Here is a 24,429-nt window from a genome sequence, read left to right as displayed (position 1 = left end):
CTAGTGATGTCAGTGGGAGTGATTTTGGCTCTGATAGAGCCAAAATCACTCCGGGCCTTGCGGTTGAGAAACTCAACCGCAGGCTTCGGCTCGCAGTGGCGATGGTCGCGATGGTCAAGACCATCGCGACCATCAACCTGCACGCTTGTATATGCTGTGGGTGGTGACCCACAGCTATACGAGCGTCCAGGAGGACGCTCCATAATTATGGAGGTGGGCCCTGATTCAGAGCGAGCGCTCTGGTCAGAGCGTCCGGCTCTGAATCAGGGCCTTTGTTTTCCCTCAGTTTTTGCAGGAAGTCACCAATGAAGAAAATAAACGTGATTTGACGTGTCTTAATTTCTACACTAATCAAATACCACCATAACTCTTGCTCAGTAATCCATCACATGAAATTAAATCATACTTGCCTACTTTTGAAAAAGCATTTCAGGGAGATTGTGAAAGCAGCACCTATCAGTGCGGCGGTAAAGTGGGCGCGTACAGCTATATTTGACAGGCGTGACATAAAATTGATTTTAATCCACATGTAAATGAGCCCCAAAGCAGTTAGTAAGATCTACTTGTTGATGAAAACACACTTATACTTCTCAGAAAATACATGTAGCCATAGGGATCATTGTGCCTTATAACCAATACAGGGAAATGATACTAATGATCCCATTTGAATGCATATATCTCTGTTTTTCTTTTATATAACAGTGTCATAATGGGGGTAAGGTGAAATGAGGGAGATTGGTAGACTCTTCAGGGAGACAGGGAGATTGCTGCTATTTCAGGGAGTCTCCCTGACAATGAGGGAGAGTTGGCAAGTATGAATTAAATGCAATCTTCTAGTTTGCAAATTCTGTAATCTGGACATGTTTTCTAATCAGTTCCCATAATGTATTGACCAGTATTGAATTATACTGTATATTTAATAGTGGAGACACACTTATCATGATACTTAGAAACAATAGTTGCATCATAAGTTCTATTGGATGGGTAACCAAACACAGGCAATAAAAACATATTGAAGCATGCATCCTGGGCACATAATGCCACTTATCTAGTGATTGCGAGAAGGCCCTACACTGATCGCAGGCTACTTACATGAAGGAGAAACAGCTAGTATCTTCATACACGTGAAGCTGCAGAGTACTGCTCCTCCATGTCAGCATTACACTAGGAGTATGGCACTTAAATAGGATGTAAAAACCAAGCACCACACCCCCAATCTGTGAAACAGAGGATACCACCCGCCACATCCCATCTGCTAAGGTAAAAAGCAATGAATGGGAAGTTTCAATCGTGCAGCTCTACCTAAAAGATTTGCAGTTCTGGTGACTATACTTGCAACTTTGTCTGTAAATCTTGCAGCTTGCTCTGTGAGATTTCCAGTTCTGTCTACGAAAGCCTTCCTCATCTTCTAAAGCCTGTAAGTGATGTATAAACTCGTTAGTCTTCTTCTGGACCTATGATTCTCATTTACTTAGTACTCACAAATTGTCACAATATCTGTGACCGTTCTTTTCCAGCAGATTCAGTAGCTCGTACAGATGTGGATGTACGCCCATTTACTAAGCATAAAATATGCAAGATTGAACTGCACTGGCTAATATAGACAAAAAGCTTATGCCTGCCTCTGTATGCAGGTTTGGTGTATATGCTCCAGCATTTTGGCATAAACACTTTATTTTTATGTGAGGATAGTTTGAGATCTTTTTTATCACATATGCTTCCAACTTAGCAACTTAGCAACAGCTCCTCAATCTCTTGTTTTCACATTGCTATTGCTCTTCAGAGTATGATCTAATGACTAGAGCCACGATTACCTCCTCCTCTATCACTCTCCCACATTTCTCTTTTCTTTAGTTTTGGCTGACTCTAATATCACATCCTGTGTCCTTGCAGCTTGGGAATGCTGGGAAAAGTGGTTTTCGACATCCAGCATTGAATTTAATGGCTCCCTCCTGCTGTAAATATTTCCTCTCTGTCACTCAACCCCTGGGACTTGACCATCCTCCGCAGAAGACTGCAGGGGTCGGGGCTTATAACTATAAGTACTAAACTGAAATGATGACAAATTACAAGCATTTTATTGACCAGCAATTTGTGTACTTCAGTTCTATTAGGCAGCATTCTATATGTAGTGCGCGTAGGTAATACAAGTTGTAGCATCCATGTACGTTTCTGTATCACATGGTGAGATATTAGATCTATACATTTTAAACTTGCTCAACCTACTCGAAATTACAGTCATCTTAGCTACCTACCCTGACACGACTCTCTCCTATGGGGGGCTATTTTCTCTTTGATGCACCTCTTAGTCATACGCCAGTAACCTGACTACCCTTGTCTGCTTTTGAACTTTAAACCATCCATCTATTCTCTCTGTTCTACCTTTCGTGTTGCTTTCATTGATTGTCCCCTGGGGCCGTTTTCTCAATGCTTAGACAACTTTGATGCCTCTTATTTCCTGTTATTTAACCCTCCTATACTTCAACTAGGTGATTTCAACATTCCCATTGACAGCTCCACTGTTGTTTTGTTTACTCCTTAAGACTTTCCCTCAATCTTAAACTCTCCAAATGCTCTAATACTACTCACATTGGTACAACCCCATCGCAGTACCAATGTCTACTCTGAGCCACACTTGCTGCTTCTGTCCCAGATCTGCCCATTTCTCATTACACTGTCTGCTTTCTCCTGAGTGGACCCTCCCAACCCTTTGTTTTCACAACCGATTTTATTTTGTCTTCCTTGTACGGCTGTTTTATGTATGTGCTCTCTCTCCACTGTGTCACCTTACAAATAAATATAATAATGATAATAATAATAATAATAATAATAATACTACACAATAATAATAAACATGATTAATCAACCTAGTATTGGCCTGATATTTTTTTACAAACAAGCCTAATGAAATGCATATTAACATGAGCCAATACATAAGGGAAACCTCTCTCTGCTCTTGTATTTCCTACTTACAGTTGTTGTATTACCATGTGCTAGGATATCTGCCTTGGCTGCCTCAATCACCTTAGTAATGATGGTATTTATGACCGTAAGCACACAAGAAAACTGTAGTCTACAGACAGCGCATGAGACAAAATCTTATCTGCTCTGAAACCACATACCTTCAGCAATCACGGATTCAGACAGAGGATAAAACACATATAACCACAGAGGGCAACCACAATACATGGAAATAACCTTTTGAAAAATAAATAGTCAGAAGGTCCATCCATATAAGTGCCCTACCCGAAACAACTGACATTTGTAACACAGATTGTATCTCTGGTTCAGTAACAGTAATAATTGTTCCTACGTTTTCTGCAGCGACCTTAATAAAATATGAGGCACATAAGTGAGGATGACAAAATGAAATCTGCCTCATTTTCTCTTGGTCGTTTGCATGCTGAATATTTCTCAGTTGTCCATGCGGAAAACTATGCAGCACATTACAGGGATAAATATATTCTAGCCAGTGGTATTTTACCAGTGGTATAATTATAGTATATAGTTTCATAGGGTGGAAAAAAGACACCAACCCATTGAGTTCAACCTTTCTTTAAATGTATTTTTTCCTTTTTAAAAAAAAAAAGGTTTTACTGAGTATTTGGAAGGTAACTGGTAAGGACTTGGGGGCACAGATGAGTGAAAAAGGGGAGGGAGGGGTGTACTGAGCCTAATGGCAGGCAGAACATTTCCAGTCACAATCACTTACATTGACTTCACATATTGAAAACACATAATGGTTTTAAATTATGCCCTAGCTGTAGTAGGACAATGCCATCTTAAATGGGATAGGGTACCTCAGCATCACTCCTTCTCTGGCACCAGTCATTAGAGGATGGGTATATTGCATGAAGCCTGAAGGGAACAAGGTGGTTCAGGAGAGGTCATAATCATGGGAGACTTTAATTTACCTGATGTAAACTGGGAGGCGTCTGCTACAAGTTCCTCTAGAAGTGGCGACTTTCTAAATTCCCTTCAGGAGCATCTCTCAAACAATTGGTGAGGGAGCCCACTCTCAAAAATGCTATTCTGGACTTGATACTCACAAACTGTGACAGAATATCGGATGTAAATGTGGGTGAAAGCCTAGGATCCAGTAATCACCAAGCAGTATGGTTTAGTATAAAGACAGGGTCCAATTCATGCCATACACAACAAAAGTGTTAGATGTTAGGAAGGCTGACATTGCAGAGATGGAGAAATGTGTTACTGAGTCAGTGGCAGATTGGAGGAACTTGGAAGGAGCGCAGGAGTGGTGGGAAAAATAAAAAATGCAATACTGAAGGCGGCAGACCTTTGTATTAAAAGGGTTAGGAACAGCACCAGGAAAAGGAAGCCAGTGTGGTTTACAAAGCAGGTATCAACTAGTGTGAAATTAAAAAAGATGGCTTTTAGGATATATAAGCAGACTCAAAATAATAACGACAAAGAGGCGAATCTTGCCAGAAGGAAGGAGGCTAAGAAGGGGATTAGGCGTGCAAAGGCAGAAGCTGAGGAGAAAATGGCCCAGTCAGTAGATAAAGGGAGCAAAACTTTTTTTTAAGTATATAAGTGAAAGGCGGAAGTCAAATGGAGGTATAATAAGACTTAAGACAGAGAGTGAGTACATGATCGAGGGAGACAAAAAAATAGCAGATCATCTAAATAATTATATTTGTTCAGTATTCACTACAGAAAAAGAGGGGAAGGGGCCACAGTTAAGTTGCAGAAGCATTCATAAAAATGAAGTACATGAAAGTACATTTACAGAGGAGAGGGTCCTAACAGAACTCTCAAAACTGAAAGTGAATAAATCAATGGCGCCGGATGGGATACATCCAAGGATACTAAAAGAGCTTAAAGGGGTCCTGGTAACACTATTAACAGAATTATTCAACCAGTCACTAGTTGAGGAATCAGTAGCATGAAAAAAGGAGTGATAATGCCACTGTATAGGTCCTTGGTACGGCCTCATCTAGAATACTGTGCTCAGTTCTGGAGGCCATATCTCCAGGAGGATATAAACACATTAGAGATGGTACAAAGAAGGGCAACTAAAATGGTGCATGGCCTACATCACAGAACTTACCCAAAAAGGCTAAAAGATCTTAATATGTATAGTCTGGAACAAAGAAGGGAAAGGGGGGACATGATAGAAACTTTCAAATACATGAAGGGTTTTAAAGGGACAGGGAACATTCTTCAAAGAAAGAGATGTACAAGAACACAAGGACATGCACTGAGACTGGAGGGAGGTAGGCTCAGAGGAAATTTGAGCAAAAATTACTTCACAGAAAGGGTAGTGGATAAGTGGAATAGCCTCCCATCAGATGTGGTTGAAGCTAAGATGGTGGAACAATTTAAACATGCTTGGGATAGGCATAAGAATATCCTTAAGAAAGACGTAAGGAGAAAATAGGGTTGAAGTTGCCTAAAGGATACATGAAAAGGGGCAGACTAGATGGGCCAAGTGGTTCTTATCTGCCGAAAAATTCTATGTATATATAGGAGTTTGTAGGAATGATCTTTTGGAGGTCTATTCATTATGCAGCATCAATTGGCCCCTGCTAACTAAGTATCCAACTTGCCGCGTAACGCAGCTGTCACGCATGTCGTAACACTAACACTATCATAGCTAATTACTAGCAATGTAAGTTTACAATGCCGGGCAGTGTAAGTGCGCATGCATGGCTATGAAATGAGTTTGTGCATGCACACAGAGAGGGAGAGCTATAGGCAGAGGAATCCAGTGGATGCCCCTTCACACTCTGGAACTCCTTCCAATATCAGGCCACCAGGAACAAGCGCCATCTGAACATGGTGTCACTTCTTGCATGCAAACTCTAAAAACTTTTAGTTTACAGAGTATATTGAATTTGTGGCGTCCACATTAGGACATTACTAATGAATGGGCCCGTTACTTAAGACATGCTGATACTAATGTTTCCACATGTGAAACTGGCCCATAAGTGATTATGAATATACAGAAGCTTTTGGCTATTGCTCATCTGACAAGAAGACCACACTTTATAAAATGTGGGTATAGATTAATGAAGCACACTGTAATAAATAACATTGTGGTTGTGGACCTTAAATTGCTTCACTTCTAGAGTGCGGTATCTGCTTCCATTTACTTGCAGTGTGCATTACTATATAAATGTGCTTATTGTCTTGATGGCAACGGGGGGACTGTATGAGGGTGGATCCAAACATTCATACCTCCCAACTGTCACGCATTCAGCGGGACAGTCCCGTTTTTCTGGGACTGTCCCGCTGTATAGCAGAGCAGCAGTGTGCAGAAGGTGAACAGATGCCGTGCGATGTGCATGGCAGCTGTTCATCAGTGTAGGGAGAGTGCTGGGCACGCCCCCTATAGTGACGTAAACGGGGGTTGCCGCGAGGCTTCTCCCCCTTTTCTAGATGCCCCGGCCCCTTTTCAGGAGGCCACGTCCCCTTTTTGGACGCACTCGCCTACGGCGCACGCAGGGTCCCTCTTCCCGGCCTTCAAAAGTTGGGAGGTATGAAAAATCAGTGTCCTGACGTAATAGTAGATGTCTCCTTTATTGATTTTCTGTATGTATGTAATAGAGGTCTTAGCAGAAAACTGTGGAAAATGACAGCACAATTCTTCTTTTATTTTTGCAGATATTGAATAATAAACGGAACAATACCACTAAAAGTTGGGAACAATATCACTAAAAGTTGGGACCAACATCACTAAAAGTTGGGAACAACATCACTAAAAGTTGGGAACAACATCACTAAAAGTTGAAAAATGGAGAATACCGAAAAATGGAGGAAACTGAAATTTGAGCCGCCATTAAATATCTTGAAATGAAGAAGATGGCGCCTACTGACATTCACACTCAAGCTCAAGGAACACATTCATGGGAAAATTTTTGCGCCTGATGATGATGTCATAACTGCTGCATAGGACTGGTTTGAGGACCAATCACCGGACTTTTTCCTGAACGGAATCAACAGGTTGGAGCATCGATGGGAGCAGAGTAAATGTCAAAAAATAAATGCTATTTAAACTTAAATTTCTCTGTTATTCATGGTCAGGACACCGACTGTTGGATCCACCCTCGTATAGGCTCACCTGTTTTGCACCTCCTTATTGCAGTTTGGCAGAGATTCACATTTCTAGGATCTCTCCAAACAATATTTACCGCATGTAAAAAAAGCAATTCTGATGTCCCCTAACTCTCATGAATACTGTAATCCATAAATGGCTACCGGGCAGTATTGTAAAAAATAAATAAATATATATATACAGTATATATATTCACGCAGGGGTTGGTACTATCGTGGTACTGTAGGTGGCTGTACTGTACAATCATGCAGTGGCGTCTTCCAAGAAAGGGGGGTAGGACTTCCCCACAAAATGCGTTAGTTTGGACTATTGGGTGTGCTTTGTAAATGACCACCACTGCAGGAGTGCTTTTAAGCTGAAGTGATCTGGTATGAAGGAGCAGGAGCATTTCATTACAATATAAGTTATTCAGCTCTTAGTTCAATTTGCGGTTCAAAGATTAAAGTTCAACTTTGTAGATAAGTCAAAAGACGCTAAACTATAAAGTGTTTCTTGCTCAAGTTTAATTGGCTACATGTCTTAGCATTGTAAACTGTGCTTAAATTTCACCATTCACATGGAAATCTATTAATAATAATTTGCAATACAGGGGTCTATTTACTAAGCCTTGGATGGAGATAAAGTGGACAGAGATAAAGTACCAAGCAACCAGCTCCTAACTGTCATTTTTCAAACACAGCCTGTGACATGGCAGTTAGGAGCTGATTGGCTGGTACTTTATCTCCATTCACTTTATTTCCATCCAAGGCTTAGTAAATAGACCCCATAGACCAGGGGTGGCCAGCCAGTCAGAGGCAAAGAGCCAAAAAATATTGGTGGTCAAGTTGAAGAGCCGATCGCATGCGCGTGCCAAAGGCGAATGTTGTATGACATTCGCAGGAGCATGACCTTGTGTCACACCCCGTTTTTAGTTACGCTGGGGGTGAGCCCAGCACATTGTAAATACACAATTTACATAAAGTTCCCAATATAATTGTTTCACTGTTGAAGTGAAAGAAAAAGCCAGAGCAATATAGAAAACATTGAAATAGCCACGTTCACATAAAATACACAGAAACAAGCAAGATCCACATAAAACATTTTTTAGAATACACATCCAAATAAAATACATATTGAGATCCAGAACCACATAAAAAACATTGAGAAATCCAGTTTCCATTGTGCTGTGCCCTTTTTTGTTGTGCCCCATATGCAGTGCCCCCTGTAGTTGTGCCCATTAAGCAATGCCCTCAGTAGTTGTGGCCCTTATGCAATACCCCCTGTACATGTGCCCATCAACCACTGCCCCCAGTAGTTGTGGCCTTAATGCAATGCCCCACTGTAGATGTGCCAATTATGTAATGCCCTCAGTAGTTGTGCCCATTAAGCAATGCCCCCAGTAGTTGTGGCTCTAATGCAATGCCCCCTGTAGCTGTGCCAATTATGCAATGCCCTCCGTAGTTGTACCCCTTCTGTAATGCCCCCTGTAGTTGTGCCCATTAAGCAATGCTCCCAGTAGTTGTGTCCCTTATGCAATGCCCCCTGTAGTTGTGCCCATTAACCACTGCCCCCAGTAGTTGTGGCCTTAATGCAATGCCCCACTGTAGATGTGCCAATTATGCAATGCCCTCAGTAGTTGTGCCCCTTCTGTAATTTCCCCTGTAGTTGTGCCCATTAAGCAATGCCCCAGTAGTTGTGGCCCTTATGCAATGCCCCCTGTAGCTGTGCCAATTATGCAATGTACCCAGTAGTTGTGCCCATTAAGCAATGCCCCCAGGCTTCTTTAGTCTCTGATCGCTTCAGAGACCAGCGTTATCAGTACTAGTGGGGGTCTGCCAAGCCACGAGCCTGAAGCTGCATCGGAAACTCAAAAGAGCCGCATGCAGCTCGAGAGCCTCGGGTTGGCCACCCTTGCCATAGACGTTTAAGTTCAAAGATAATTGTGCCTGTTTGCCTTGCTCAAATTTAGCTCTAAATTTGTTTGATTCTATCTAAAGAATTTATCAGAAATATTTAAACTTAAGAGCTGATTCCTTCGATAATAATATGTAATATGATAACCAAAGAAGGAATAACGAATGGAAAATATTTTAAGGTAAAAAAGGGGAGATGTACTAAGCCTTGGAGAGAGATAAAGTGGAAAGAGCTAAAGTACCAAGCAATCAACTCCCGTCATTTTTCAAATACAGCCTGTAACATGACGGTTAGGAGCTGATTGGTTGGTACTTTATCACTCTCCACTTTATCTCTCTCCAAGGCTTAGTACATCTACCCCAATGTGAGAGAGAGCACAACGGAAGGAGATAGAGGAGAAATGTTCATATAATAAGATTCAATTGATATACTGTACTTTAATCTTAATTGAAAGTTATACCTTATTAGAATTATCAAATCTTCAGTCAGTTATTAACATTATGAATCCAAATATACAGAGGATGTATAGAAGAATTAAAGAGATTCCATAGAACACGGATCTGTAGACGGTTCTTAGTGGGTTCGGTCCTGAAACAGACCATATCAGCACAGGAGATATTACATAAATACATTAAAGTTGTTTTAGGAGAAAGATTAGCTTCATATATAGTGCAACTTGGAAATTTCATATCTGTATTTTTGTATTCACTGGAACTGAGCATTTATAATGCTGTTCTCTCCATGTTCCTGATCTTATAATTTTTCTTAATAATATTTTCCAAATGTCTAATAAAACCTGATGTATAACTCACTGTCTCAATGGAGCATATGTGGTCTGTGAATCTATTTGTAATAGGATGTTAGTGGACATTCTTGGAATGTAGGGCGATACTATTCTTAAACATCTTTTTAAATTAAATACAATGGAAACAAATGGGGATCGTGAGAAAATATGTGGCTTGTGACCTAATGTTATGCAGAACTGTAGCATGTTTAGGAAATTTGTGTTGGCCAAGGTAAATAACAATTGGCAGTGAAAAAAAGTTTAACAGTTTCAGAGAGTCAAAAGATATGAAGCCTAAAGCTGGCCACACACTAGACCAGTGTTGGCTAACCTTGACACTCCAGCTGTTGTGGAACTATATATCCCAGCATGCCCTGCCACAGTTTTAGCATGCCCTAATAGCAAAACTGTAGCAGTGCATGCTGGGTTATGTAGTTCCATAACAGCTGGAGTGTCAAGGTTAGCCAACACTGCACTAGACCAACTTACATCCAACCAGCCCACTAGTTGATTGGTTGGAATGAAAATCTGGTAAGGTATGGGAGCAAATGACAATCAGCAATTTTCTCCCAAACTCCGGAAAATAGACTAAAAACTGTTGTTTGAACAAATAGTTTAGATCTGGCTTTAAGCTGGCCACACACTAGACCAACTTACATCCAACCAGCCAACTTTTTGATTGGTTGGAATGAAAAATCTGGTAACATATGGGAGTAAATGATGATCAGCAATTTGCTCCTAAATGCTAGAAAACAGATGAAAATGGTCATCAGACAAGTTTGTTAAATGTTTGATCTAAACTATTTCTTCAAACAACAGTTTTGGTCCATGTTCCAGAGTTTGGGAGCATATTGCTGATTGTATTCCTTACCAGATTTTCATTCCAACCAATCAACTAGTTGGCTGGTTGGACAGATAATCTTTAGATGTGTGGCCAGCTTACAATGTAAAAAGACCTCCAGGTTCCCATATTGAGGGAATCCCTGGTACTAGCTCTGGAGTAAAATCAGTGTTATATTTGACTGGAAGCAGATGAACAATCTATGTCTTATTTTATGTGAAGAAGAGACAGGAATTCTTCAATTACCATTCCTCTTTCCTTATGGTAGGTTATAAGATTATTTGCTCCCATGGGCCATTCTGTAATAATTCTCAATTTACGAGACAGATATCAGGCAGAGCTAGACCCCACTAATGTGGGAAGGAGTTTACCCCATGCAATTCTTGACTTTCCATAAATATTTGCTGAACTTTGATCTGAAAATCCCAACATACAGTATTTATGGTTCACTAAAAGAGGTAGTTGTAAAAGCAGGTCAGAAGACCTTAGTATAATTGCCATCTATTGAAATGCAATAGTGTCTTTTAGGTTATTTCGTATGATAGCTCTTTCTAAGCTACTAATCTAAGAACTCCCATTCTAAGCTCCAAAGCAACCTCCAACCACCAATTTAGCAACGAATTTTGGCCTCTTGGCCATTTTACTAGTGTCCAGACTGATCCCCCATTCATTTTGAGTTGTCCATACAGTGAAGCTTCCAGGCCCAAACGGAAGCCTGCAGACTTCTTCCACATCTCACCTAACGGCTTGCCTTTGTCTCACTGACCTTCCTCTACATCGATGCCTGAATGATATGCTCCACTATATCATTGCTTCTGGACCTTCCACTGGACTGCATTGTCACCATGTCTGCTCTATCTCCTTGACCAGGGTTATAGGTTAGCATGGCCAGTTCATCTCCTCTTCCTTTCTCCTTTCTCTGTGGTATGCTGCCTCCTCCACTGGTGGATGCTTACTTGGCCTGCCTGCCTGCATTGGTCAATGTGGGCTCCATCTGCCTCAGGCTCCTACACTCTAAACCACCTGCTCTTCAGCCTGCTAGGCCTCTAGTGCTGATTGGGCCCTGACACCAACTGCCTAAACCTTTGGTGAGTCTGACATCTCCTCAGAGGCCTTGCTCCAGAATTCCACTTTATGCTCTTGGACTCAATTCTACTGCATCAGTTCCTTAGCATCCATCCTACTTTATCTCTGTATAGACACCCTCAGAAGGACCTGCTATCATGTTGTCATGACCAGGTGCCTAGTGCCTACAACTACTTTAGCCCTATGCATCTCTACTTTGCTCATTGCTTTCTATATCTCTCCACACTGCCCCATCACCTTGTCCATTGTCTTTCTTCTGAGCTTCCTTTCATGAAATTAAGTTGGCGCTGAGGCAGTCTGTCTGTGAGAACTACTTTGTAGAAGGATGCCGATAAGCCATCCAGTCCTTTTGAAAGGTAGGTAGTGATTTTACAGGCTTAATTATCACATCTCACATTTTTAATGCAGTTTGCATGTGATAAATTTGCAAAGTTAAAATGAGTGAATTTAGCAACATTCTCCTGCCGGGACACTTTCAGGTTTGGATGCGGCCCGTCTAATTCGCATGTGCAGTCATAGTGCTACACATGCTTCAGTGAGTGTTGGGGGGAGGCAACCTATGGATCCTTGTCTGGTAAAAAATTAGTAAGAGTAGCCCATAGGCTACTATGGGCTAATGCCATCTGAAGATGGCGTTGGCTACAGGGTCCAAACTTAGTAAATCTCACAATATATCAGCCCCCATAGAAACCTAAAATGAGGGACCGGGGCACATATCTCCAATATCTGCTGCGTTGTTGCCTTTCTTAGAGATTTCAGCTATTTCAGGGCACTTAAGCCACTTTAGTTCTTGCAGGGTTAACGATGGGAGTTATATGATTTATGATAATGATATGCTTATCTCTGGGGCATTGTAGGTAGGGTTATAAAGAGTTTTATAATGTGGTTTTAAAATGTTGCCAATTTTCAAAGGTGTGTGGTGCAAACTGCCTTTAGTGTCAATAGAACTAAGATGGGTATATGTGCTCTGAGATCTTTTAAAAGCTTTACCAGTACAGTATTATTATAATTATGAAAGTATGAAGCTTTTGGGAGGTAGGGTTTCTCCTTGGCCTTCAATCAGTGTTAGAAAATGGCCTGCTGAGCCAGGGGCTTAGACTTTGTTTTTTTGGAAGGGGTGTTCCACGTAATATGTGTGTCTTCGATTCATTTTGGACTATGGGCCCGATGATTTGCGAACAACTCCGATGGTGGCCAATCGGCGCATGTGTGGGATCAGTATTGTGCATGTGCCGATCAGTGTCTGCAAGATCGCTTGGCGGTGATGGCCAGCATCTCAGAAAACGGTACGTCTGCCCCATTTCCTGGTTAGGCCGAGACCAGTATCTGTGTGTTTTCCGTGAAAACACCGTCCATCCTGAGTAACCCGATGGTTACTCAGATGACAAATGTTCACGCAAGTGATCCGATGGCTGTGTACTTGTACACAGCAGCGGATCACAGAAGCCAGCAGGAGGTGTCTATTTAAACAAGATGCCTACTGCGGTATTAGCATATTTTAGCATCGCTGCTGCGTCAAAACATGCGATGCTAACAGTATATAACTCTGACTCAGACCCAATGCTCTATATGTGCTTTGTTAGGGGTCTTCTGGTGGTTTCTCCAGAATGGTATTTTGACCCTCCTAATTACCATTTTAAAGGTCTTCCATAGTAAAAGGGATCATCTTCATGATCCCAGTTTGTATGAAGATATTGTTTGAAACATCAACAAACCCTAAAACAGTGTTATGTGTCATAGCTGGATAAATGTAGAGTACCTGGAGTGTAGGCAGAGGACCCTATTTGTCCTGTGTATAAAAAGGCTATACTGTAAAGCAGCACCTGTGAGACAAATATATCATCTGTTCTAGATGCAGCTAGATGGTCATGAGACTTTAGAAGGAAAATACCCACTGAAGGTCTGTGTGTGCATGTGGAAGCCTATACCGCCCACTGAAGGCCTATGTGTCTGCATGTGGTAGCCTATCCCGGCCACTGAAGGCCTGTGTCTGCATGTGGAAGCCTATCCCGCCCACTGAAGGTCTGTGTGTCTGCATGTGGAAGCCAATCCCGCCCACTGAAAGCCTGTGTGTCTGCATGTGGAAGCCTATCCCGCCCACTGAAGGTCTGTGTGTCTGCATGTGGAAGCCTATCCCGCCCACTGAAGGCCTGTGTGTCTGCATGTGGAAGCCTATCCCGCAGACTGAAGGCCTGTTTGTAGGTATGTGGAAGCCTATCCCGCCCACTGTTTCTACATCCCCAGCTGCAACTGTCATCAAAAGCGATCATTAGACTCATGTTGAGCATACACTTATTCTCAGTGATATTGCAGCTTTTTTACCCTCTTTTGGTTGGCTTTATCAAAGGATACCTGTGTTTTCATAGGCGTCTATGATGCCTGTACAGGAGTTATTGCCTTATTGCTGTATCTGGGATACAGCTTACTCGCACGGTGTCATAACTGGAAGCATCCCAATACTGCCCTTAACATTAGTTTGTACAACTAAGCACCGCAGATCACAGGAAAGTAAATTGCGCCATTGTGCGTGAGCCTCAGTTACAGCTGAAAAGTGATAACTTGGATATCTCTAGCCCTAATTCCTTGGTGTGGTCATTGGGACCAGATGAGTGTCATGTTTTTCTGTCATCAGTATCAGAAATTTTAAAACTGAGGGCCTGATTCAGAGACGGAAACTCTGAAAGAGCGCTCGCTCTGAATCAGAGCGTTTTTTTTTTTTTTGGAGCGGACTCCTGGCCGCTCGCATAGCTGTGGGTTACCAGCCACAGCTATAGCGAGCGGCCAGGATAATGGCCACAATGGTCAAGACCGTCGCGACCATCGGGGCTTGCGACGAGACCCTTGTGGTAGGGTCTCGTGGCCGCAAGCCCCAGAGAGCTTCTGGCCATAACAGTTATGAGAAATAAATAATTTAATGTACATCATGTTGTCACATGATATGAATATATTTTATAGTTATATGTTATACAGAACACTATATAAAGGGTCAATTTACACTTCAAATATAGATTCTAACATCATTTGACATCCTCTTGTTAAATACAGCACACATTTACATTTCCCAGTCATGTCTACGTCATTAGAACCTAGTGATTTAATTAGTGAATATAATAATAAAAAAAGAACGATACAAACAATATTGTTATCATTTATATCGTTCTTTTAATCTGACCGTGTGTATGCCCCATAAGTTGTGGGGGGCCCCTACAATAATATTTACACCACGGCACCACTATGCTCCTTACCCACAGTGCCCCCAATGTATACCATAAAGTGCCCTCCTATTTGTTACACAGTGCCATCCGACCCTGTGCCCCAGAGTACCCGTGGCATGGCCAGCTCCACATGAATGCTTCCAGCTGTGTTCTGCATGCACAGTGCATTCAGAGCAGAGCAGCTCTCGCATCCCCTTTGAATGCATCATGGACTCAGGAGCCGCTCTGCGTTTATGCACTGTGCATGCAGAACACAGAGCTGCGGCAGCACCCACATGCTGCTGGGCACCTGTTCTTGGCAATTGCAGGTTTAGACCGACCCTCTGTGGGGTGCACCCCTGTTGGTTGGAGTCCCCAGTGTGACCGCCTCTCATCCACCCCCCCCATCCTTCCCCCTCGTTATACGGCCCTTAACAGAACAGGCCTAAATGCCCCTTTCCACCCTACACCATCCCAACAACTGCTACAGTGTATGTGTCTGTATTGTTTTCATTGTATTTTCAGTGCATTTCCATGTTGCACAGCTCGGCAAAAAACAATGGTGCTAGATATAAAAAGGTTACTAATAATTTTCTTTTATGATAATAGCTTTATTTTACATAGTCCTATAATAGTGTATGTCCACTTTTAAACAATTTCCTTTCACTTTTGCTAGACTCACACCCCTTCCCCCTTTCTCTTAGCAAATAAGGGGAGTTCCCTGGAATGCACCATGACCTGTAGCTAGAGGTTGCTGGGTGTAAATCCCAGATATGTGCTCACAGCGTGGGAGGACTAAAATCCATTTGGCCAAAGTTTGTTACCAGTGTTCCGATCAGCTCTAATCCAGAGGACTAGACAGAGGACAGGACAGGCACAGCCTTCCTGGCTTTTAGCTGAGAGGAGGCCCAAAAGCCCTTTTATAAAAACACACAAAGTATATTTAAAACAAATTTTATGCATTTATGAAACATCTCTTTCATTTCTGTAGCCTATCCATTCTTTCATGAATAAATCTCCTGAGTGAGCTCCTGGCAAAGTAGCTTAAGTGAAGTTTAATCAGGCATAAAGTAAATTCTTTATCGTGATTACAGTTATTGTGCAACTATTGGTGGGACTGGGAAATTGCTCACTTTATACATGTTGACCGTATCTTTTTGTAATTGGGGCAGAGTTTTCCAACAGAGAGAAAAGGGAGTAAACCTGATAAACCCAGACAGAGAACAGAGGGCAGGTGAGGGAGACAAGAGGGGGAGTGTACAGAAACCAGATTGTAAAACACAGCATGAGATGGCACAGGGGTGATTGAATGGGGGTAAACCTCACTTTATCACAGTGCTCCACAGCTCCAGATAATTAGAAAAACAGCTTGGAAAAAAACAATACAATACATGTTCAGGATAGTGAACCGAAAAGGAAAAACATGTTTATTCATTAATTTTTAAAATATGATTACATGACCTGTAGAAGTAGCTGTGAAGGACCGATAAGAATGGATGTGGAAGAATACACACCCTGAAAATGAAGGCTTCACCAGTATGTCCAGCTGCCCTTTGGAAGTTTTCTAGTAACAATTAAATCACATGTAGGACGTGAAGAGATAACTTGTGCACCATGTTATTAGACCATTTATCCACCTAGTTGGTCAAGGGTGAAGGACAAATATAGAATTTCAAATACCATTAGAGAAGAAGGCAAAACATTGCCTCCAAACCAGGGGAAGAACTGGAGCAGATAGTTGGAATTATATATACGGCTTTGACCAATGTATTATATAAAACTGAAAGGTGATAGAAATTACATAATCGTGTTTCCGCGTACATGCATAACACCTAATGCGCTAGATATTCATATCTTCTCATCACTCATTAGCTTCCAAACCTCTAAGCATTCCCTGAAAACTTACAGTTTTAGGCTGGGGCATAGCCAGAACTTTGTAGGTCACTAGCAACATTTTGAGTGGGCCCCATACCAATGCTTCTAGAAAGACTCTCTCCACAGCATTTTATGCTCCAAAATAATGCCATAGTTAATTTTATGCCCTATTGTAGTGCCTTAGTTAATTTCATGCCACATAGTAGTGCCATAGTTCATTTTATGCCCTATTGTAGTGCATTAGTTTACATTATACGACACAGGACCACCAATTCAAATTATGCCACATTGTAGTGCCCCAGTTCACAATATGCCACATTGTAGTGTCGCCAGTTCACATTATGCCACACAGTTCAATTATGCCACACAGATCCCCAGTACATATTATGTCACACTGTAATGCCCCCAGTTATTATTATGCCACATTGTAGTACCCCCAATTCAATTTCATACACACTGATGCTTCAAGTGTTCCATCCCTATTGGCAGATTTTGATTCTTACATGACAGTCCCACATCTGCAAGGCCTTCAGGATTGAGAAGATTGCAGTGAATACAGGAGGAGGAGACAAGGACCTACCAGCACCTACCTGCGAGTATACTTCCTAATGCAGGAAATTCCACTTTTAGTGGAGATCATCTTAATTTCAGAAAACTGTCTTGTTCTGGGACTTCCCTAATCTTGGAGCTCAATCCCTTCCCCACAGCTCACTTCACAAAGGTTGCTATCAAGGAGAAGCCTACTCTCCAACTGCTGTGCTTGTGAGACTGAAACAGGAGTGTTAGTGATGGATCAGATCAGTGTAGAGCTTTACTGAGAGAAAGGGAGGCAGCTACTTATATGAGTGCAGACCAGTGGCAGATTTTGCCTAGGGGCTGCGAGGCTGCAGCCCTCCCCCCCCCCCAGTAAAATCCACCACCTCTGTGTAGTCACTGCAGTCCATGACTGCACTGGCTACACTGTGTAACTGGCAGTGGCTTCCTATTGGAAGCGCTACCTGCCAGTTACATACACCACAGGCAGCCCCAGGGGGAGGTGGCTCCTCCCCCTGGGACTGCCATTCCAGGCTGCTATTAGCAGAGAGCAGCTTCCAGGAGGAAGCCGTTACTCTGCCTTTTCTCCAGCCATAACCGGCTCCTAGGGACTGCAGACGATGCAGCCCTTTGGATGCTAGTGGCACACACCCTCTGATCCCAAATTAACATTGCTATGTGACTGGATCATGATATAATCCATACCTCCCAACTTTGAAGATCTTGGAAGCGAGACCTTGTGCAGGCAGAAGGGGAGCGTGCGCCCAAAAGGGGGTGTATCCCTCAATGGAAGGTGTGGAGCCTCACGACACCCCCATTTGGGGGTGTGCCCAGCACCCTACGAGATGTTTGGCTGCACCCAGGCTCCCCCTACACTGTGAATAGATGCTGTGCACATGTGATTGGCATCTATTCGCCTTCTGCTTACCCTCTGCTCTGTTAAGCTCCCCCCCCCCGCAGGACACAGTGGCCTGCGAGAGGGACAGCGGGACAGTCCCAGAATAATGAGACTGTCCCACTAAATGCAGGACAGTTGGGAAGCACTTTTCCTAATGCAACCTGGCTGGCTCAAAAATGCATCCTGTGACAATTAGCCTCAAGTGCCCAACTAGAGACTGTACTACATACAGCAAGGAGGGTGGGCACGGCTGAAATGGGCAGAGAGGGGACGTGTCCCCGCACACGCGTCATCGCAGCTCTGCCCCCCGCTTTATAATGCCAATATTAAGGGCATAACAAAGCAGGGGGTGGGGCTATGAAGAAGCAATTCAGCGCGAATCGCGTCATCGCCCCCGAACCACCCACTTTCACGTGCTAGAACAGGGGTTCGCGGGGGGCCGGCGGACAATGCAGGGGACTTGCCTACTCTTGCGGTGTGCCGGGAGTGGCAGACGATTTTTGGAAGCTCCCGAAAGTCCCGGGAGAGTAGGCTGTACTATTGTGAGCAGGGCCTCTTTATCTGGTAATAATACCCAGGCTAGTTTTATCACTGTATTTGTCCCAAATACTAAAATGCTGCTCAGTATGTTGGGCTAAATATAAATAATAATAATATACTTGTTATAAAAGTCTATTTGTGGACCATGCTTCAGTTAGTGAAACACACATGACAGGCAAGTGTAAAGCAATACCACCAGGGGCAGAACTATGGGAGAGAATGGAGGCGCCTGCCGCCGGGCTCCAGCACTGAAGGGGCACCTCTTCCATTGCCCACTATATATTCACCCCACTTAGCGCTGTAAATATGTACCCGGAGTGTACCATCATGGCCGCCCAATACACGGCACCCCTTCTTGGCACCTGAGAAGCCTCCATACACTAGTGGGGAGGTCTGTGTCAGACCATCAGCTGCCGCCTCCGTCTACCTCTAACATGTCCCTACTCATTGGTGTTGCTGCTCTGCAGCAGCCTCTTTTATCAGTGGGACACGTCCGGCGCCCCCCTCACCCACAACTCTGTCTCACTCCTCCATGGCATGCCTATATTCTGTGTGCAACCACGGGTATATATGCTTGCGAAATGCTACATTACAATGTCAGCGGCTGAGACTGGGGGGGGGCTTACCAAATTATGACTTGCCTCCGGGCATCTGGGATGAATTTACGCTGAGTACCACTACTGTCATTACAGTGATGGCTAATTGGAGTGATGGAGAAGTGAACTGTACACTATGCTGTCAGAAGCTGCATCATGCTCTCACTGGCTGAATCAAACACTCATTTACTCAGGGTCACACAGTGGTAATACATCAGCCATGATTCCTGCAATGCTGTGAGCAGTCCCCACCTCTCCCTTGTGTTCCATTTTGTGATATTGTCTATGTGAGCCTGGAAACATACATTTTTAATGACATCCATAGGGTTTTTACAGGGCTGACCCGGGTTCAGTGTGAACAAAGCCAACCCGGGAATAACCTGGGTCGAAGGTGCAGTGAAAGGGGTCTGCCTCGGGTCGCAGCCGGGTTGGACCTGTGTTCAGAATCCTGGGTCAGAGCCATGTTTGAGATGTGAAAGGCAGAGTCGTAACTACACTTTTTGGTGCTCTGTGCCAGAAAGAGCATTTTTCAAATAGGGATATAAGATGGCCACCCAAAAAAAGGAAGCTACAAGTGAGAATGTTAATAAACAGGCCCAAATAGCGCCCCCTGCCCTGTGCCATGGCACAGGTCGTACCACCCTAGTTACGGCCCTGGTGAAAGGGGTATGACTCTGCAATTGTGACTATGTAGATGCACAGAGACATGTAAGCTTTGCTTCTCATTTGTCTTGTTGGCAAAGCTAATTCATACAGTATATTGTACTACCAGATCTCTGACACAGGTAAATAACAGGCTTTTGTTACTCCCAAGTGACAGCTCCTGTCCATCTGCACCTGTAAATATCAAGACATTCCACTCACACATTCCATAGTGTTTTATAGTAATCACAGACTAGTTACATTGACGTTTTTCCTGCATGAGTCATTATCTAGGAGGGGTGAGGGGTTGGACTGTAAACTGCAGGTAAACATTACCCAACTGTGCCTAGCGGAACAGAAGAAAGTTCCCTTTCTGGCACAAGTTACATATTAACAGGCAGGGGTGGATTGGGATGGAAAACCAGTCCGGGAAGCAGCCCTAATGGGGGCTGGGTCAGTGGAGGGGGCGGAATACTCCCTCTCCATATGGCCTGATTCTGAGTCGAACATAGTTGCAGTCACTACAAAACCCTTGCATTGTGTATAGCCGTATGTCTGAATGTGTAAGGACTGTGACGCCCATCTATAGCATCTTCACAAGCTGCAATCATGCTTTGTGCTGCATCTTTAGATCCCACCATTGGTGACACCATCAAAACTTGCACCAGCCCTATGCTAGGTGCAGATCCGTCTGAGTATGGTCTCGAATGTGAGTGATTCAGCTTCTCTGTACACATACAATAATAAAATTAGCAGGAAAGGCTGAGATGTCACATTAATATTGGAAACTATCAGCATCAGCTGCTGGGGGAGTGTAGGTGCATACTGGGAGGGAATATGTGGGGCGGAATTTTCATTCAATGCTTTTATTATTCTGGGCCCTTGTAGCTGGCTATATTACGATAGATGTGCAATGATGTCCCTCATTGTTCTGTCTTAAACCATTGATGTTCCTGTGTTATCAGCCTATTGATCATATATCGCCTGTAATAGGACAGATGCAGCCAATGCTCTTCTATACAAAAATAGATCACATTTGTTCCCTTCGGCGCTCCAGGATAGCTGCACCAAAGAAATCGAACAAACTTAGCTGAATTTAGCATGTACTGTACATCTATTTTTTCAGTACACCTACAGTATCTTAACGGAAAAAACAAACAATCTCCTCTTTTTAACAGTGCTCTGGTGCATACTTGCCAACTCTCCCTCATTGTCAGGGAGACTCCCTGAAATAGCAGCAATCTCCCTGTCTCCCTGAAGAGTCTACCAATCTCTCTCATTTCACCTTACCCCCATTATGACACTGTTATATAAAAGAAAAAACAGAGATATATACATTCAAATGGGATCATTAGTATAATTTCCCTGCATTGGTTATAAGGCACAATGGCCCTGATTCAGACCCACTCGCAAGTGGGCGTACGTAAAAAAATATTTAAATTGAAGCACTCGCTCGTATTTTCATACGCAGCTAAAAATCCGCCCCAAACTCAGGCGACCCCTCCTCTAACTAACGAGCATGCCAAATAGCGAGCGTACATCGCCGAAATGGCTTGAAGGGAACGCACGCACAAGTACAAACCGGAAGTGGGACTGTCAGATTCCGATGACCTGCTCGTTTTTTCTGCCTACCTCCCTCAATCGTATCATGTCAATCAATGTATCAATTAGCTTAATTGTTTTTTTTTTTCAACACAATGCAATAAACTTTAATCTTGTCCGTGTTTGTATTTGCTCGCAGAATACGTACGGCTGAAACCTTCGCTTTTATTGTTCAAAAGACATGTTAGCCCCAATTAAACAATTGTTCTATTTGTTTGTCTCCCCACAATTTTTCTGTGGTTCATTTCTTTATTTAAATTTGCTTACGCATGTCACTGCATCAAGCCTATCATAACTCTCAAGAGATTTGTGGCCCTGTCGAACACATGACTCATACACTAACCAATAGAATTAGTCCTGTTAATTTCCCAAATACATTAGCCAATCAAATTTTTTTGGGGTGCTTTATTAAAAATATTTTGCCAAAAAAACACCATTGCCATCATGAGATCCGCCGCATTCACCAGGCGCGAACTGCTGGTGCTGACGGAGGTGATGGACAGGCGGATCACCAGTCAGCCTCCACCCATCTCCAATAGGCGAAAGCGTTCCGCATATGCGGAGGTACGTCGACGCCTGCGCTCCTTCGGCTCACGCCGACATATTGGCCAGCTGGAGCGCAGGTGGTCGGACCTGCACCGGCGGACGCCCCGCTTGCTGGCATGCTTTCGCATGCAGATTGCGGAAAGTAAGTGTTCTGGACTGTGGTTTTCAAGTTTATCTTGTGGGCCCTAACTGCGTGTGCATGTTTTCATGTCTGTCCTATTGAGTCATTGTAGTCATATCTGCATGTGCATGTTTTCATGTCTGTCCTATTGAGTCATTGTAGTCATATCTGCATGTGCATGTTTTCATGTCTGTCCTATTTAGTCATTTTTTTTTTTTTTTGGGGATTCCTGTTGAAACTAACCACAATTTTTTTGGAATTTTTTAGGGGCACAGCAAACACTACGGCGGCATCGCCAGACAAGACGCCGGTCCCGGCCCCTCTCTCCAACCCCCAATTCGTCAATTACCCCCTCCTCCCCAGACCCTGTGGCCGAAATTTCAGGCCTACTTCCCCTCCAGCCCAATTCCCCCTCTCCTCCATCCGTCCCTCCTCCAAATACCCCCTTCCCAGGATTCCTCAAACACCTTGCCCCTTGGTTTGGGGCTTCTGGATCTGGCGTTTTGGAGAACGGTATGTTTTGAAATTTTATTTTGGACACCACAAACTGTTTGTATGTAATCATGTGTCGTCCCCATTTTTTTTGGCTTTCTGTCGCCTTAGGGTATTTTTGGGGGTTGTCTTTACCTGTTCCTGCTGATGTCACCATACACATATCACACCTGCGTGCCTTTTTTTAGGGCCTTTGTATTTTTTGGCCTACGACATTTTGGGGTTCTGGGTTTTATCCGTGTAATGTTTTTTTGGCCCACAAGCTTTTAAGTTTTGGTTTGCTTGTTTTGTGTTTTTTTAGAATGTTGCATCATTATCGATTTATTAATCCCCAAACTTTTGTCACCCACAGAGGAACAGAGGCGTCGGGAACAAATAATTACTTGTGTGGGCCGTATGCGGGAGCAGGTCACCAGGCTTATGCAGGGCCTTGACCATCTGTTGGTCCTCCTTAGGAATTAGTTTTTTTTTTTTGTTATTTTCTAATTGTTTCATAATAAATCAGTTTTAAATCAAGCTCTGTCTCATGCGTTTGGAGTAAATCCAAGATTCTTTACACTGACATAAGTAGACTCTTCAAGCAAGGATTGCCACAGAATCTCACTACAGATTGTGTGTTGTATTTTGAATGCAAACAGGCACAAGAAACACCTCCCAGTACCAATGTCATTTTCCTTTTTTGTGGTGGTCAACATGATAGTTTACACCATTTTTCAGGTTCCTATTTGGTGGCCAAACTGCTTAGGACAATCTTACGAAGGCAACTGATTGTACAGGATTCCTTGTTGTGTTGGTTAGTACCCCGAAAACATATTACATTTTAGCTCCACTTGCTTCATTACTGGGTTACCCCTTAGGTTAAATTAACGTTTGGGAGTTTGTTTACACTTGCTTCTAACGTGCCCAAAAAGGAAACAAATTACACTCTCCAAATATTTATTCACAACAGAAATCAAAATACAAAGTGGTCACTCACAAACAAAACACACAGTGATAATCAGAAATACACCACATACCAAAAACACGAAACAAATACACAACAAATCAAGAACTGGTTGACGAAGGTCCATGCCCACATGATTTCAAAAATATGGCATTGCAATATTGGTGTCAGAATATATTCCCGAAGTTTCCACATAAAGGTTTTTGAAGGGAAGTAGTCATCATGGGAGTGCCAAAGATTATGCAAACAAACAGAAGATGGTGCAAGAATTAATATCAAAAAAGATGAACGCTAAAAAACCGTAACACATTGGGTATACACACTGTTGTTTGGTCAATAATTACCTAAAATATCGGGCCACCACATCATCGCGTATGGCCCCCCCACATACTGACCTCCGACCAACCTCGGGGGGGCCATCCTCAGGTAAGGCATCCTCTGGCTGCATTGGAACACCACTCCTTATGGCGATGTTGTGAAAGATCCCACACAGGACCACAATTTTCGAAACCATATCCGGCAAATACATGAGCTCGCCACCAGAGCGGTGGAGGCATCTGAATCGGCCTTTTAAAAGGCCGATACAGCGCTCCACCACTTGCCTGGTGGCTGTAAGTGTGGTATTAAACTCACTTTGTGGACCTGGTGTGGGAGTCAAATAAGGAGTGAGCAGCCAGGGCATGCAAGGGTATCCACTGTCTCCTGTGAAAAAGAATAGACAACATCAGGATCACTGTGTATCAAGCTTAACATTGTTATGTACT

Source organism: Taudactylus pleione, unplaced genomic scaffold (genome assembly GCF_031769625.1).
Source record: "Taudactylus pleione unplaced genomic scaffold, aTauple2 ptg000089l, whole genome shotgun sequence".
Lineage (NCBI taxonomy): Eukaryota > Metazoa > Chordata > Amphibia > Anura > Myobatrachidae > Taudactylus > Taudactylus pleione.
This window is presented reverse-complemented; position numbering follows the sequence as displayed.